Source organism: Euprymna scolopes, chromosome 35 (genome assembly GCF_053919585.1).
Source record: "Euprymna scolopes isolate OS-2025 chromosome 35, ASM5391958v1, whole genome shotgun sequence".
NCBI classification, from domain to species: Eukaryota; Metazoa; Mollusca; class Cephalopoda; order Sepiida; family Sepiolidae; genus Euprymna; species Euprymna scolopes.
The window spans coordinates 75324284-75341828 of NC_136516.1; the positions used below are offsets into that span (position 1 = coordinate 75324284).

General features: G+C 33.4%; 1 long non-coding RNA gene across 1 annotated transcript; it reads right to left on the reverse strand.

Annotated features, from left to right (window-relative positions):
* Positions 1–340: 340 nt before the first annotated feature.
* Positions 341–8098, reverse strand: LOC145259942 (uncharacterized). The gene is made up of 2 exons (XR_013864234.1): positions 2337–8098; positions 341–2121 (listed from the first exon to the last, which is right to left on the reverse strand). It is a non-coding gene; the product is annotated as an uncharacterized LOC145259942 (long non-coding RNA).
* Between the last annotated feature and the right edge of the window lie 9447 nt (positions 8099–17545).

Genomic DNA, 17545 nt, shown 5'->3' on the forward strand with positions numbered 1-17545 from the left:
CTCTGCATTTCAGATATATTGCACAAACATTTGATATACATATATGTGAAAGTTAAACACATTTATTCTATTCTTATGATAGATCAAGTTTGCATGTTCTCCTCAGACTGTGTCTTGCTCAGTGCAGTGGTCCACGGTGTGGGTATGTACATGTGTCACAGTGTGTAAGTAGGTATGAATATATGTATGTCTATTACAGTGTGTAGGTATGTATGTACGCATGTCTGCCACGGTATGTAGATATGGATATATGCATGTCTGCCACGGTATGTAGATATGGATATATGCATGTCTGCCATGGTGTGTAAATATGTATATATGTGTGTCATATGTAAGAATGTATGTATATGTGTGTGTGTGTGTGTGTGTGCATTGTGAAGATGTGTATATATGTGTGTCAGTGTGTGTGTATGCATATATGCATCAGAGTACGTGTGTGTATGTGTTTGTATACAGACTAGAAAGAAAGGAAGAAAAATATAGACTTATCTGTGACTTAATTTCATGGATTTTGTCAAGAAATTATCTCTCTCTCTCTCTCTCTCTCTCTCTCTCTATATATATATATATATATATATATATATATATATATATATATATATATTTATAATATTCATCTACAGATAGACTGTTTCACTGTATCACAGTTCTTTAGTGTGGCTAGACTAACACCTATCCTGAACCAGAATTCAAACCTACAACTATCAAATTGATAGTCGGCAGTTCTATCTTCTGGCCCATAGGATTGGTGCCCTCAAACGACCTCTTCAAATGTTTGTTTATATAAAAAAAAATTTCTATATAAATAAACATAAAAATAGCTATATGGAAATATATTTCATTTTTAAAGTTAAAAATATATGCTGTTTTTTTATTTTTTATTATTTGAACTCAATGTTAAAATTTTAATTTAATATAAAGCTTTCAAATCTTTTTTTTTTTTTTTTTTTTTTTTTTTTTTTTTTTTACAAAGGCATCACCACATTATCAAGGCCCAGAGGCCACTCAAGGATAAGGGTTAAAGAGTGTACAGTAGAAATTGGTCAATATAGTAATCATAAAGGATATACTAAGAATTTTATAGCTAATTAAATAAGAAAACTAGTCAATAAAGTTTGGTAGCCATTGTGGGAGCTGGCCACTTCAATATACCTCTGTTTTAAATGTGTAGTTTAGTAACAGTAGCCATTTATATCACCATATTTATAAAGTATTTAAAATATAATTAAAGGCAAGTTTTTTCATATAAAGTTGAGCCAGAAGATTCAAAATAATGGTTTAAGAAAAGGGGTCAATTTTAACCCCTGTCGTTTGAGGACGGCATGTTTGAAATTTGATTACGATGACATGTACTACTGTGACCCTTACCAAAATACATACTAGTTAACTCAATCGCTACTGACCGGTGCAGAGTCCCAATCTATAACACAGGTCTGCTTTGGTAATCCTTCTCTGTTGTATTTTTGATAAGTTGATTAATTTAATAAAGAAAACAAATAATAAATCAAAAGTATGCAAATAGAAATAGTAGAACAATAAGTTTCTATTAATAATTAAAAGAAAATACATTCGGATTAAAAAAAGAAAATAGAAAAACATTCAGAATAAAAAAAGAAAAATAACATTTAGAATAAAAAAAGAAAGAAAACATTCAGATTAAAAAAGAAAATAGAAAAACATTCAGAATTTAAAAAAAAAAGTAGGTAATGTTCATATTAAAATAGGAAAACATTCAGAATAAAAAATAGGGGAAAAATCAGATTAAAAAAAGAAAATAAAAAAAACATTTAAATTAAAAAAAGAAAATAAACAAAACATTCAGATTAAAAAAGATTTTCAAATATAGATTGAAGAAATAAACCAGGGGAGATAACTCTTACCTCATCAAGTTTGAACTTATATTCAAACGTATAAAAATGTGTATTACTGTTACAATATTTATTAATCCAACAAGGAATTAGAATAAAGAATAATCATTAATCCATGGATTTTCGATGATAGACTTTTCTTATCAGCAGATAAACATTAGTAAAAAAAATCCATCACTGCATAAATTTGAAAATATATTAAACATTTTTGTGAAATAAAAGGCATTTTCAATAGGATTAAATTTAATTACATCTCTCTCCTATATATATATATATATATATATATATATATATATATATAACCGATGTGTCAACGTGTATTATGCCATGTGTGTGTATATATATATATATATATATATATAACCGGTGTGTCAACGTGTATTATGCCATGTGTGTATATATATATATATATATATATATATATATATATATATATATATATATATGGCATAATACACGTTGACACACCGGTTCTCATCAGATCACCAAAGTTAAGCAACGTTGATCCTGATTAGTACCAGATAAGTGACCATTTGGGAGTTCTAGGCGCTGTATGTGCTCTCTGCTTATATCAGTGCTGTTTCCAGTCGTCATGAACAGACACTTCACTTGCCACTGGTATTTAATAATGTTGACTCAGGTGTGGTTGGAGATTGCGCACCTCCTGCCACAAGAATTTCATGTGCAGGCATCCCTATGGTAGATATCCATAGTCTGTCAAAGACTGCAAGAGCCCTATATATATATATATATATAAACAAGAAAATGGATGTTAACCCACAAAGCTAATGCTGTCTTTGTTGATTGAGTTTAAATCTTCCAACCAGCAGTAATTATTATTTACTACATTGCTGATTGCATAAAAATAAAACACTAATGTCTGTAGAAAAAAAAACTTGTTAATATTTATTTTTTAAAAATATTATAGTTATATGTGAGGGGGAATTATGAAAATTAAGATTTACTAAATTTATTATTAAAAAAACAATCAGTATAAGAAAGAATTAATTATTTCCTTGTTCTTTTGGCTTTTTTTTTTTTCTTCAGAGTAAAATAATTAGAAAGAAAAATTTATGGACTTACTATAACATTGCTGGTTAGCACAAAATATTGAAAATTGCAATGTTCAAAATACAGCAATGCTTGAAAAAGTACAAACATTGCAAAAAAAATTATATTTAAACGGATGTCCATGAATGAAGACGTGGTCAGATAATAGCAAAATCCAATCAATGAAGCTAGTTGAGTATTGGTAAAATCTGTGTGTGTGTATCTGAAAGAGAGAATGGCAAATAAATTTAATTGTTCAAATGAACCATCTGTATGATTATCTCCTCTTCCTGTTCCTCACTTTGTAAGTACTTGACATTCTCTCCTCTCCCTTCTTCATATCCTCCCACCCCCACGAAGCCTTCTGTTGATCATCATCACCTCCTCTTTTTCCTCCTCTCTTATTTGCATTGTCAGATCCCATTGCCGTCTTACCCTCCCTCCTAACAACCACCATCAAAATGGACCACTCTCTTTATCTCTCTCTCTCTCTCTCTTTCTCTCTTTCTCATTTGTAGATGAAAAAAAAAAGAAGACTACAAGAATCTGACCACTGTCCAAGTGGCTACAATTTTTAAGACAAAGAAGAACATTAACTAATTTAAAACCAAATGGACTTCCCGGTACTCTTATAAGAAAATAAGAACAAAAAACAAAGACCAAATTCGGCTTCTTCTACTACTTTTTTTTTGTTTTTGTTTTGTTTTATGTGTGTTTGTTGCTCTCTCTCTCTCTCTCTCTCTCTCTCTCTCTCTCTCTCCCCCCCCCTTGGTTGTCATGATAACCATAGTAATTCACATAACAAAAAAAAAACAGGAAAAATAAGGGATTTTATATATATATATATATATATATATATATATATATATAACATTTTTATGTTTAATTGAAAATACAAAGATCTGCCCCCATGCTCTAATTGCAACAAGAGCAACCCCATTTGTCTGGTTGTTGTGTGAGGCACCCCCATAACACCTGGGGTTCTTCATTGGTCACTTGTCAGATAAGAAAGTCACTAATCCTTATTAACACCTGTTTTTTTGTTTTTTTTTTTACAACTCTTAGTATTATTATTATTATTATTATTATTATTATTATTATAATAATAATAATAATAATATCATTTTACTACTACTACAATTATTATTATTATTATTATTATTATTATTATTCTGACTTCTATTTAATTCTCTTAAGCACTCTTCCCTCATTTTTTTATGTGTCTTTTATGTCTTCTTTCCAAAGAAGCTGGAGTGGGGATTAGGGGCACTTGTTCATTTGTTCCTATTTACTTGCCTCCCCACGAGGGCAGAGTTAGACACACGGTCGGTTTTTAATGTGAGGAAAATCCAGCTCCTCAAAAAGAGGCACTCTGGATAAGAACAAAAATAAAAATTCTCGCAGTCTAGAAGAATTTCTCCTCCACTGACCGAGGACAGAAAAAGTGAAGTGTAGTATCAGAACAGATACTACACTTTTTTCTTACTTTATTTGTTTCTCACAGTAAAGTATTCTTGTTTGCTGAGTTCCCTAATTCTTTGGAGGTAACAAAAAAAAAAAAAAAAAATGTCTCTTATCCAAATATTATGAAATTGTCATGAGAAAAAATTCGGATTTGGGTACAATTTTCCAAGAATTTTGCAAGAATTATCAGACAGTGTTTGAAACTTTTTACTGTTTTTTTTTTTTCTACATTTTTTTTTTTAAGTCTTTCTTAAAATTTTCAAATTGTAACATTGTATACTTTGTATGTTTGGACCTTTCACCTACCACCCTCCCCACGGCCCATCCTCCTCCTCCTCTCAGTTTCTCACATTCCAACAAACAAATGTTTTTATTATTCATTATTAATTATTATTATTATTATTATTTTTATTCTTCCCAGACTTCAAGCCTCGTAAAAATAGTTTTCAAAATTTGAAAAAGAAAAAGAACCCATCTGCAATAAAGAATTTAAAAAAAAATGCAAGCAAAATCCTACCCTCAAAAAAAAAACCCCTAGACTTGACATGACCCTTCCCTTGAACATTTATTCTGTCGAAGAAGAACTTTGCAATGTTTTCATCCCCAACTCTGCAGCCGTTGATCCCCTACCCACCCCAGCAGCGCCTGCGGTCATCGTCATTAGTTGATGGTGCATACCTCAGACTAGTGTGTGCGTGTGTGTGTGTTTGTGTATACATATGCAGAATTAGAGAAAAAGAAAAAAAAATGAAATTTTCTTCCCAGATGATGAAAAAAAGAAAATGCATGGGGGTGGAACAAAACATAAAACAAAAATAAAGCAAAAAAAAAAAAAAAACACAACAAACTTTGGCTGTGACGACGTCGTTCATCGCTTTTTTTCTTTTTTTTTTTTCTTTCGTGGCTCTCCAAAATTTTGAAAAAAAAAAAAAATTCCTTAGAGTTCTGCAAAACAAAAAAACAACAACAACAACAACAACAACAACAACAAAAAAAACAACTCTCTTTTAAAACAAACAAAACCCAAAATAAAAAAGAATCTTGCAGCCTCTTCTTTCTAACCCCACCCCACCACCCCACAAATTCTTTTTTGGGCCGTTTTGTCTGTCTGTTAAAAGTGTTCCAACCTTTGTTTTTTGTCTCTCCCTGCGACTCTTAAAGAAGACATAAGTTGCAAAACATTCGAGTTGGTTCATTTGAATTGTTGGTTCTTCAAATCTCACAGAATCAAACCATTTTTTTTTTTTTTTTTTTTTTTGCCCCTTCTTGGAGTTCACCTACCCCTCCCCTCCCACCGACCGTATTGACCCCTTCTTGGAGTTCACCCCATGACCACATTGATACAATAACATTATTAAACTTACTCTAAACATTCAACTGTGTTGTCTATTATTTCTTCATTCTTTTTTGTGAATGTTGTCAATTTTGATAATAATATGGTTTGGGAGACCAGAATTCAATCCTCAGATAAGTCACGTTAAAGATTTAAAAAAAAAATGGTACTTGCTAGACACTTAAGATTACAAGGTGACAACCGAGAGTATGTATAGCAATCCTGGAAAAAAGCGACATCCTCCTCTACATCTTCGCATTGGAAAGAGATCCTTCGGGTTAACCTTGACTACAGCCCCAATTTACACAGCTCTTTACGTTTTTAATAGGAGGGGGGGTTCAGCTCCCTAAATAATTGGAACAATAAATAAAAATCGTCTCCTAGAAAGATTCCCCCTTCACTGACCGATCGAATGGATCAAATGGATGAATGGATCGAATCCTTGCCAAAAAAGCCAAGGATTCGATCCATTCGTTTTATTAACATTATATACGGCATAATCACATTTGCACACCTGTTCCCGTTGGATCATTGAAGTTAAGCATGGTCAGTATTAAAATAGGTGACCATTTTAGAATTCCAGGTGCTGTATGTGTTCTCCGCTTATCTCGGCATTGTTTCCAATCATCTCTCACTTCTCCTTGCCACTGGTCTCAAGCAGTGCCAATTCAGGAAAGGTGTGGTTGTGGATTGTGCAACCCTTGTCTCTTAGTTACACGTGCAGCTACCTTTACAGGGGATATCCATTGTCTCTTGAGATTGAACAGAAGCATTATCAATTTGAATCAGGGTCTTTGATGCCCCATAGTGGGGCCTCTGCGTGTTCTTCTCATAGAACCGAGGCTAACAATGTGGTCTGGAAATCTTTCTCTGGAAGGACAACAAACAAAATAACCAAATATACTTACGTATAGCATCTGATTGTGCATATTGTGTGACCTCTTAAAATCGATTTTTCTTTTCACCACAATCAAGGTATATTGCCACATCTACTATTTGGGATAATTTCTAACAAGGGATTATGGGGAGTTGAGCAGTTAAGTGCCTGTTCACATTACATTTAAACTTACGCAGTTAGTACAGTCGAGGAAGCAGGAAACAATTCCAAAGTCTAGCAGTCCAAGGGAAAAAACTAATACAGTAGACTTTCTGGCATTCAGGGTCCTCAATGGCGAAGAGGCTGGATTTTGCTGCTTGTGGGATTGATCGGGAGTATGTATAAGTGGGCACAAGTGCTATGAATTAATCAGAACACATTCCATTGAAAAACAAACTCAGGGACGCAACATTGCAGCGATGAAACAGTTTGGAACTTAGTGAATAGTGCAGGACTTATTAGATTTGAGACTCTTTTCTTGGACCGTGTCTAATAGAGAAAGACTCGCGGTAGATGCTTCAGCCCAGAAATAGCAACAATATTCCGTGTTGCCATATCTGGGCTGGGCTTCTTGTGGCTTTGTAGAGATATAGGATACTTTCTGGTGCAAGTAATTTTCTAACACGGTATAGGGAGTTCACCTTGTTTGCATCAGCCTTAGCAACATCCTCACTGTTCCAATTCATGTTGCCTGTGAATATTAAGCTGAAGAAGTTGAAGGATGGGCTCTCTGGTAGAATCTTATTTGTCATGGCAATTGGTGGTTGATTGACATGGAAATACAATTTTGGAAATAAAATAATTGTTGATTGATTCAAAACCACCTGCAATCTACAAATACTTACTCGCAGATGGGAATGCTACATCTTAAGTAAACAGGTATAGCTACATTGGATGTTTATCCGTCAGGATGATAAGGACAATTTGATCAATCTGGAGAGATGATGGATGATATGCACTGAATTGTGAAGCAAGAGTTGCGCAATCTGTAACCACTCCTCGAATCAGCAGAAGATGAAAACGACTAGAAATAATGCCGAGAGTACATGCAGTACTTGGTCACCCATTTTAGTATTGACCATGCTTAACTTCGGTAATCTAACAAGAACCGGTGTGTCAGCATGATTATGCTGTATAGCTACATTGACAGCTAAGGCAAAATCCCAGAATGGGTGTTTACAGGAGGATTCATGGGTATCCCAAATTGTGATATAAACTAACCCAAAATTGAGATTGACTGGCGCTCAGAGTGAGAAACCACTCTGTCAATTCTTATACATTCTCAACCTTTCTCACCTACCCTACTTAATCACTGTCACTAACAATAAAGATAACCTTAACTAACTCTAACTAACCCTAACTAACTCTAACAAACAATAAAGATATAGCATTGTTTGTTTTATTAACATGTCACCCGGCATTTCCTGGTTGTAAAATATGCTTAAATATGATATTTTAATTTATGAAGATTTGAAATTTTTTGTTATCATTCCAATTCTCTATTGATTATTATATTGTACCCAATATATAGTAGTGATTTCAAGTTTTAAAAAGAAAATATGACTTGGGTGCCATCAGTTAGAATTGAAACCAAAACATTTAGCTCTTAGTGGTATTCGCTACCATCTGTCCTAAGGGCACAAGGATATTGAAACTTTAAAAATGAACATGGTTAAACATATAAATGTATATTTGCGCATGTATACAGGTTACACGTTAAGTTGACTTACGCCTGGCGAGTTCCAGTTTTTTTTTTTTTCAATTTTGATCACTTAGCAGCTATTTTTACCAGTTAAAAACCAAATTGAATTTGTTCCACACGTTTGAGTCCCCTCTATATATCAAGTTTAAAGACTGTAGACTAAAAATTGACAGAGTAATTTTATAGAGACCATTCTGTACACACATTCAGACATGGTCACTTTTATATATATATATATAGACTAGCAGGAAGGCCTGACGTTGCCTGGTAATGAATGAGGATCAAAGAATGTTTTACCCTTCCATATTTTATTGCCATCAAAATTGGTAAAATCGCCCATTTTTCAATCCTACCTACGTAGTCCACAATACATTGTAGTCTATATTGCACTGTTGAGAACCTACTGTTTATTTTATAAAATCATTTTTTATATAATGACTTGAATTAAAGTTTAAAATGCAAATACCAAGTATCACGGTGCAATTGTGCTCTAAACAGAAATGTTCATTTCGGACACACCCATGTCATATTAAAGAACCTACTGTTGATTTTATGTTGGGCCTTCCTGTTTGTGTGGTAAAAAAACTTCTCAAATCCACTTTTGATGTTAGGCTATATAAGGTGTTAACTTTAGTCAAAATCGTTTGTTCCTTCTTTCATCAGATTTTTTCAATTCTCGATACTTATTGAAGATATCCCGATACAAAGAATATAGAATAGCGAATATATTGAAACCACCAGAAAACGCATTGAAGCGCACAAATTAGGAACTTGTGATTTTTTGAAAATCCAAACAGTGTAGTAAATAATGGGTAGTCAACAATTCCTCCACTATCAAACAATCATGAGGTTGTTTGCACTGCAACTGAGAAGGCTAATATGTTTGCCTCAAACTCCACATGTGACTCAGAAAACCACTGCCTGCCTGACTTTCCTTTGTGGACAGACGCCACACTAGATGATCTAAAAATCATCCCTTCTCAGGTGCATGGTATCATAAAAAAACCTAGACACCTCAAAAGCATGTAGACCTGATCTCATCCCGGCTGTGCTATTAAAAAAATGCTCCACTGAGGTTGCTCCAGTTCTCTCCAAACTTTACAACAAATGCCTTAACGAATCTTGCTTTCCTGACTGCTGGAAAACTACTTTTGTGGCACCAGTTTTTAAGAATTCTGACGAAAGAACTGACCCATTAAATTATCGTCCCATTAGCCTCCTCCCGCTTTTTGCCAAAATATTTGAGTCCATAATTAATCAAGCTCTAGTCCATCACCTTACAGCTACTAAACTTCTGAGCAAACACGAGGTCGTCTGCAAGATTGATTTTTACTACACAATTGAAGGTGCATTTTTAACTAGAGTTGAACTGGCAACCTATTGCCTTCAAGGTCCTAGTCTCAACTTGATATCTCTTTTCTTCTTCTATGCTCCAATCAGGAGAATTGCCCGTGAATCAAATGAAATGAATGACCTATATTTTTTTTTTCCTCGGTGTAAGCATTGTGTGAATTTGCAAGCCAATAAAACAAAATTTTTTTAAATAAATAAACATTAATTTATTTAAAAAAAACAACAGCAACCAAGTTTCATCAATGTACGTCTTCATCAGGCATATTTATTTCCAGTTGGTATGCATCCATCTAACATTTCCCCCTTTGTGCTTTTTGTTGTGGCTTAACATGCATTGATTCATGCAATTTTGTATGTGAACTGACTTTCTTGGTAATATCATCAGTTGAGTTCTCAGTTGTTCTTTTGGATGACTGGAGTGCATCGTTACGGTACATCAAACGTATGCAATAAAATATCATCTTTTTTATTTAACTATTACTTACCTCAAACAAGGCATATTACCACATGGACATTAGGAACTACTATTTGGGACCAAGTCTACAGGAACGTTATGTAGGGAGTTGAGCAACGAGATGTCTGATCATATTACATTTAAATTTCTGCATGTCAGTATAATAATTGAAGTGGGAGACGACGAGTAATCTTCAAGGTGTTGTTTCACCGTTTACCTGACAAACACATTAACTATTATCTTTGAGTGGCCTTTTGGCCTCGATAAATGGTGACTCAGCCCAGATGGTTTTGGCTGGATCCTAAGAAAGAAAATTGGGGTTGAAAGAAGTGTTGTAAAAAAAAAAGGTCAGCTCGCTTTAGTCACCTGGCCAGAAAAAAGGAATTAAGTCATGTGTTAACCCTTTTTATACACTTCTATCACATGCTCAGCTTGCCTGAGAGATGGCCTTTGATTGGTCAAGCCAGAAGGGAAGTTGAATGCTTGCACCAATCATCTCTGAGTTTATAAACCAAACACAGATAAAAATTCATAAACCACAAGTTGTTACTGTTATGGTCTTCTGTAATCACTACAGCTGCTACAAATTAAGCCCTTATAACACTGGATGTCAAAGCTTCAATCAATCCAAGCCCAGTAGAACCAAGTATTAATAATCAGAGTATAGCAAGAGTCTGATGAAGGTTAATCGTTTGATTGCACTTCTCTGAATGATTTCCAAGCAGTCAATATTCTGATTAAAGTGGGCATTCTAGGCTTCTGATGCAAATTCTGATAGTTCGTCTATTGGAATGACAAAGACCATCAGATCATTCTAGGGATGATGGATAACGTGCTGATGTGACACCATGTAATCCCTCACCGACAAGTCACTGACCCCCAACGTTGTATGCTGTTGCTTTGTTCTCCATCTTTCATCATTCTTGTTCTGGCTGTGTCATCATCTTTTTCATACTGGGGAATGCACGGATCCACAAGTAGAAAAACAAAACAAAACACAAGAAAAACAAAGATGCTGATGTTTCACATATATGTCGATTAGGTGTGTGTTTTTACATGCTAAGGTTCACATCTACGTCCTGCTGAGGCTGGGTTCGTCTGTTGCACTCAGTTCATCTCCATCTCCCAAAGCTTTTCCGATCTGGCCCAAGCCACGATCTATCTCCAACCGTAGTCAAAGTCTTACTATTCATGCATCCAACTCAACTCTCAACTCTCATTGTCGTAAAAAATTTGACTCACTGTTGTCAGTCGATTATATGCTGACCCTTGTCATCCTTAAATCATTTCTATTGTTGTTAAAAACTTATCGGCTGTCATACCCCATGGTACTCCCTAGCGTCATAAAACTAAATATCTCTATTGTTCAGTCTCGTCATTCATCACACCCAAATGTAAATCTACACTTACCTTTCTTTGTCTATGTTAAGAACAAATTTCTGTCTATTAACTATTGATAAATCTATTTCATACTTGTTTTCTCACTTTTTTCCTTAACAGCTGCAGGTCGACCACAGTGTCACAATATCGTTCAGTAGAAAACAATACACACACATATATTTAGGTTAGAGAATCGATTTATTCAGTAAATTATTTAGACTTGAAAAAAAAAAAAAAAAAGCACACACTTGAATCGGGTTATTTTGTGTCCCCCCCCTCCACCACAACGAAGACATTTGCTTTTCACCTAAGCAGCAGCAGTCCTCCTATTTTTCTTATTTTTCTCAACAATAAAATCACATGCAGCGTCCAAAAACCAAAAGACATCTGTCAGACAAAAAGATCTGTCTTTTATTCTACCACCTTGGACTCCAAACAAGCGCGTAAATTTCCATAATCATATTATTCTTGTATTTGAAGGGTTTCAAGTTTGCACGTCACTGCTTCCCTACAGCAGACACATGCCAACCGTGGCCACTTATTCCTATTCCTCTCCACACCATTACCATACATAATGTGATCATGCTAACAAATGAAAGCAAAATTAGTAATCTTTTATACTAGCAGGGACACCCAACATTGTCCAGGATTGAATGATAATAAATGTTTCACGCTGTCATATTTTCATTGTCATCAAAATCGGTGAAATTGCCTATTTTTCAATCAAATCGATTGATTGCTTGCTGTTGGGGACCTATCTTGGTGCATTGGAGGGGAAGCTTCATATACCTCCATGCAGTGACTTAGTTCACAATACATTGTAGTCTACAATTGCACTGTAGAGAACCTACTGCTGATTTTATAAAATTATTTTTTTATATAAAACAGGTTGAATTACAGTTTAAAATGCAAAAGTCAAGTATCATGGGTAATTGTGCTTTAAGCAGAAATATTCATTTCGAATACGCCTCTGTCATATCAAAGAACCTACTGTTGATTTTATATCTCGGGCCTTTCAGCTTGTGTGGTAATAAAATTTCTCAAATATGATGTTAGGCTGTGTAAGGTGTTAACTTTGGTCAAAATCGCCTGTTCTTTCTTTCATTTGGATTATTTTGATTATCAATTATCGATACTTATCGAAGACATTCTGATACAAAACCTATCTAAAAACATTGCCAGGCACATAAAGTTCCTTCGTGTGAAATTACATAAAAATCGGCCCAGCCGTTTCCAAGTAAATAGGGAACGAATTCACACACTGACAAAGTTCCTTTTATACACTAATAGAGATTTGCAGGTGTGAGAAGTTTTCTGGCACAGTAGAAGAAAGTCCATTTTGTATCTTCTATATATTTGTCCCAATTCATGTTACCTGTGAATATTAGGGTAAGGAGTGTGAATGTTGGACTCTGCTATTAGCTATGTTCCCTGACTATATCAACATACAGAAATTTGAATATAACGTGAATAAGCTCCCTATATGGTTCCTAATTCACAGTAGCCCTTTGCATCTCATTGCCAATATCACTTGTTTGTGGTGAATTAATTATTTTTTGGGGTTTATTTTACTGTACACATAGATTCGAAAAAGTTGTCACAAAACAAATATAGAACAAATAAATGTTATCAAAGGCAAGATAAGTTACTTTTCTAACTAACTGGATATGTTTTTAGTGTTTATATTTAATGTAACGTGTTTATTCAGGTCGAAAAACATACAGTGTTTACCGATGTATTCGAAAATTCAAAATGGCGGCCGATTCTCTCTCGGAACAGTAAGTTTGGGAAAAGGAGTTATAAATAAATAAAAAAAACAGTCAAAATACTGTTAAAAACCCGCCGAATATATGTCAGCTTATGTCACGGTAACATATATTGAGCGAGTTTCTAACAGTATTTTGTCTGTTTTTTTTTATTTATAACTAATTTTCCCAAACTTACCGCCTCAAAGACAGAGTCGGCTGCCATTTTAAATTTTCGAATATATCGATAAAGACTATATGTTTTTCGAGCTGAATATACATGTTACATTAAATATAAACACTAAAAACATATCCAGTTAGAAAAGTAACTTATCTTGTCTTTGATAACATTTATTTGTTATATATTTGTTTTATGACAACTTTTTTGAATTTATGCGTACAGTAAAACAACCCCCCCTTTTTTTAATGTATATTGGTAAAGAAAAGAAAATTATGAAGAGAAGAATATTTACGAGAAATTTTATTTATTATCTAAGGGAGGTAACTCACTCAGAAACTGTACAAACATTGAGGATATTGAATTTTTTAAAAACTTGTATATAAAATCATTTAAAAAATAAATCAGTAATCAGATAAAATCGATTAGAAATAATTGAACCAAAATACAAAAAAAAAAATACAATCACAGACATTTCACTCAATTGGAGAAAATTTCCAATTTTTCATTCAATTTTTTTTTTTTTTTTTTTGTTCTTCTGCAGAATAGTGGGATTTGAAATTAACGCTTTTCATGTGTACTTACATATCACGTCGAAATTATTATAAATTCCAAAAATTAAAAAAAGGTAAAAAAAAAGATCCACTAGATTTCCTAGATCTAGTTTTTACAAATAAATCATGCATACTATTCAGCGGACATTTTGTATTTTGAAATCACGGATTTTAATTGAAAGCAAGGAAAACAAGGGAGATAAGTGAGTTTGTCATACAGAATTGAACACATAACTCTTCCACATTAAAACTCTATAATTCGATAAACTTTATCTTTACTTGTAATTATTTTTCTATTCGATCATTTTTTTAAAGTAAAAACTCTATTATATACCTACATATCCTGTTAAAATTGGCATAAATTAAAAAAAAAAAAAAAATTCCAGTAGAAGATGTACTGCTAGAGATCTAATTTTTATGATTCTATGAACAAAGCTTATTCCTAGAACTGCCCGCCTGGGGAACTCTTTTCCGCTAGCCTACTTTCCAGCTGATTACAATATGATCGTCTTCAAATCTAATGCGAACAAGTTCTTGTTGAACCGTTCCCTTAAATAATCAAAGTATACAAAATTTCAGCTACTAACAATTATTGTTTCAATGACTACCGTACACTCATTGTCCTCGAGTGGCCTCTGGGCCTTGATAAGTGGTGAATGTAAAATACAAAAATAAATAAATCGTACATACTACTCAGTTGACATTTTCTATTTTGAAATGGTGGATTTTAATTGAAAGCTATGAAAACAAGGGAGATAAATAAGTTTGTCATACAGAATTGGTCGCAAAGAACTGTTCCACGTCAAAAAACATACGATAAAGTTCTATAATTTGAAAATTTTTATTTTTACTTTCTACTTCATAATTTATAGTTTCCACATGACATGTAAGTGTGTAATAATGTTTTCACCTGAAATGCATTTGTTTCAAAATCCACAATTCTGCACAACCACTGTTTTTTGTTTGTTTGTTTGATTTTTTTTTTTTTTGTAAGATTAGAAACCATTGAGAAACGTTCCAATGAGGAAAGAAAATGAAATGTTGATACTTGAAACCGTCGTTCAATTCAGCAGGTATGGGCTTTCATTTAAAAAAATATTTTGTTTTTAAATAAAAATTAAAATAAAAACATCAATTTTTATTTTCTTTATAGAGGCATAGTCCAACAAAATAGAAAAATGTGTGTGAAATATTTTTATGCATAGACACGTCTTTACAATTCATCACTATAGCTAGAACTAACAATATTTGAAACGGGGACTCTAGTGGCTAACGCCTGGTGCTCTACCAACTGAGTTGATTGAAACTGCTGGTGGCAGTGAAAGAAATTACATTGTATATAAATGAAGCTATTTATCCATTTATTCATATTTTAACCCAAAGTACTCAGTTCTTTTTATGGAAGAATATTTAATTAATGCTAAGTAGAAACCATTATTTCTTCCACCAGAGTGTCCCACTGTATGCATGCATAAGATATGATGTATATATGTGTGTACAAGATATGATGTGTATATAAGATTATGATGTGCATAATGTGTATAAGATATGATGTTTTATGTATGTATGAGATATGATGTATAAAATGCATGTTTAAGATATGATGTAAGACATGATATCATATTTACATAAATTTTATGTATAAGATAAAATAAAAAGGCGCATATGCTATTGTAATACAATTTGTCTGAAGATCTTGCCCAAACTAGAAATGGTTACAATATTTTGAATTTTGTCATTCAGAAGAATTCATCAGAAATGAATCAGCATTATTTTTCTTTTAATATGAAACATTTTTTTTTTTTTTAATTCAATTTTCACCCCAAACAAGGCACTGCTACTTTAAAATAGGGGGCTATTATCGGGGACATAAGTCACAGGGATATTATGAAGGGAGATGAGTAGCAAGATGTCTGTTCACATTACACTTGAATTTCAGTACAGTTAGGAAAGCAGAATCCCGGGAGCTAGTTCCAAAGTCTAGCAGTTCTGGGGAAGAAACTATTGGAGTAGAAAGCTTTCTTACACCAAGGGATCTCTACTGTAAAGGGGTGATATTTAGCTGCTTGTCAGGTCTTTCGGGGGGTATTTACATTGAGAGGGTACAAGTGCTTGTAGTTCGTCAAAGCATTCACCATTAAAATACTTGTAGAACAGGCAGAAGGATGCAACATTTTGTCAATGGGACAGAGGCTGAAGCTTAGATGACAGTTCAGGACCTATCAGGTTAGTAACTCTCTTTTGAACCCTGTCCAGGAGGTCTATATTTGCTGATGACACCACTCTGTATAACAGGCACGAAGGGAAAACAAATGAACACATATCTAAGGAAATGGCAGAAATACTAGATAAAGACCTATACATATATATTCAAATATTTATTAAAAATTATTATATATATATATATATATATATATATATTTAGGGAAATATGTTTATATTCAATTCAATTATATTTTACCTTTATTTATACCAATCCTTTAATTTATGAAGCTCGATGTAACTACAGAGCATATACAAATAAACGTTTACATTCCAAATTTCAAGATGTTGACCATCTTACCATTTATTTCTTTAAGTACGTTGACATGCACAATTCTTGACAGCAGCTGTTTCATAGCGCAGAATCATTCATGTCATTATTTCAATTCTTGAATTTATTCCCCCCCCCTTAACTCATCAGAAGAGAAAGCACTTATCAATTTTATAAACAAAAATAAAGGCATATGGGCATGATTGTTTATATATATTAGTCATCCACATGCAATACTGTTTTGCTGTATTAAAGCTCATCAGTGCGGCTAAAGAAGCAACTACCTCAAGCCAGGATCGAAACTCGACCGCTCAAACAACAGTTGGCACTTCTAACCATTACGCTATTCAGCTGCTACTATGCGGGTAGTGAATTAATTATATTTTGGCATTGTCCAAACGCCTAACAAAGAGTATCACTTAACACGCTAATAGCAGTTTGTATATCACTTCCCAGTATGCTCAACCCAAGATAGGGAGCATTATAGTCACCGACATTAGTATAATGCTGTAAAAAATTACCAGAGTGTTCAATTATATATGTAAGAGCGTACTATTTTATTACAAATAACCCTATTCATTAATTCAATCGGTTATCAATACCTGCTGTTTCACTGCTGAAAAATGGCTACAATCAGTATTTTTTTTAGTTCAACAGGCTGGATTTCCTGAGTTTCTGTGAAACTACTGGTATCAATTGCCAATCAAATTAATTAATGTATAGTGTTATTTGTATGATATATATTATTTTTTCAATAAACATCAATAATTTTTTTTCATGCCTACAGACACCAGTGTTTCATCCTCATTCAATCACTAGTGCAAGAAATAACAATTACTATTGGTCATAAGGCTCAAATAAAGTCAACCTTGGTTTTGCAGGTTGGCATTCTTCCACTCGACCACCAGGAATTAACATTTTTAATGGAGGTTAATTTTAGTTAGTTATGAAGTCATATAAGCAGACTTTCATAATTCAAACAGCGATGAAAGTATTTGAACAAACAAAGTTTGTGAACGATGCATGCACCTAATTGGCTTCTTTATTCTCAATT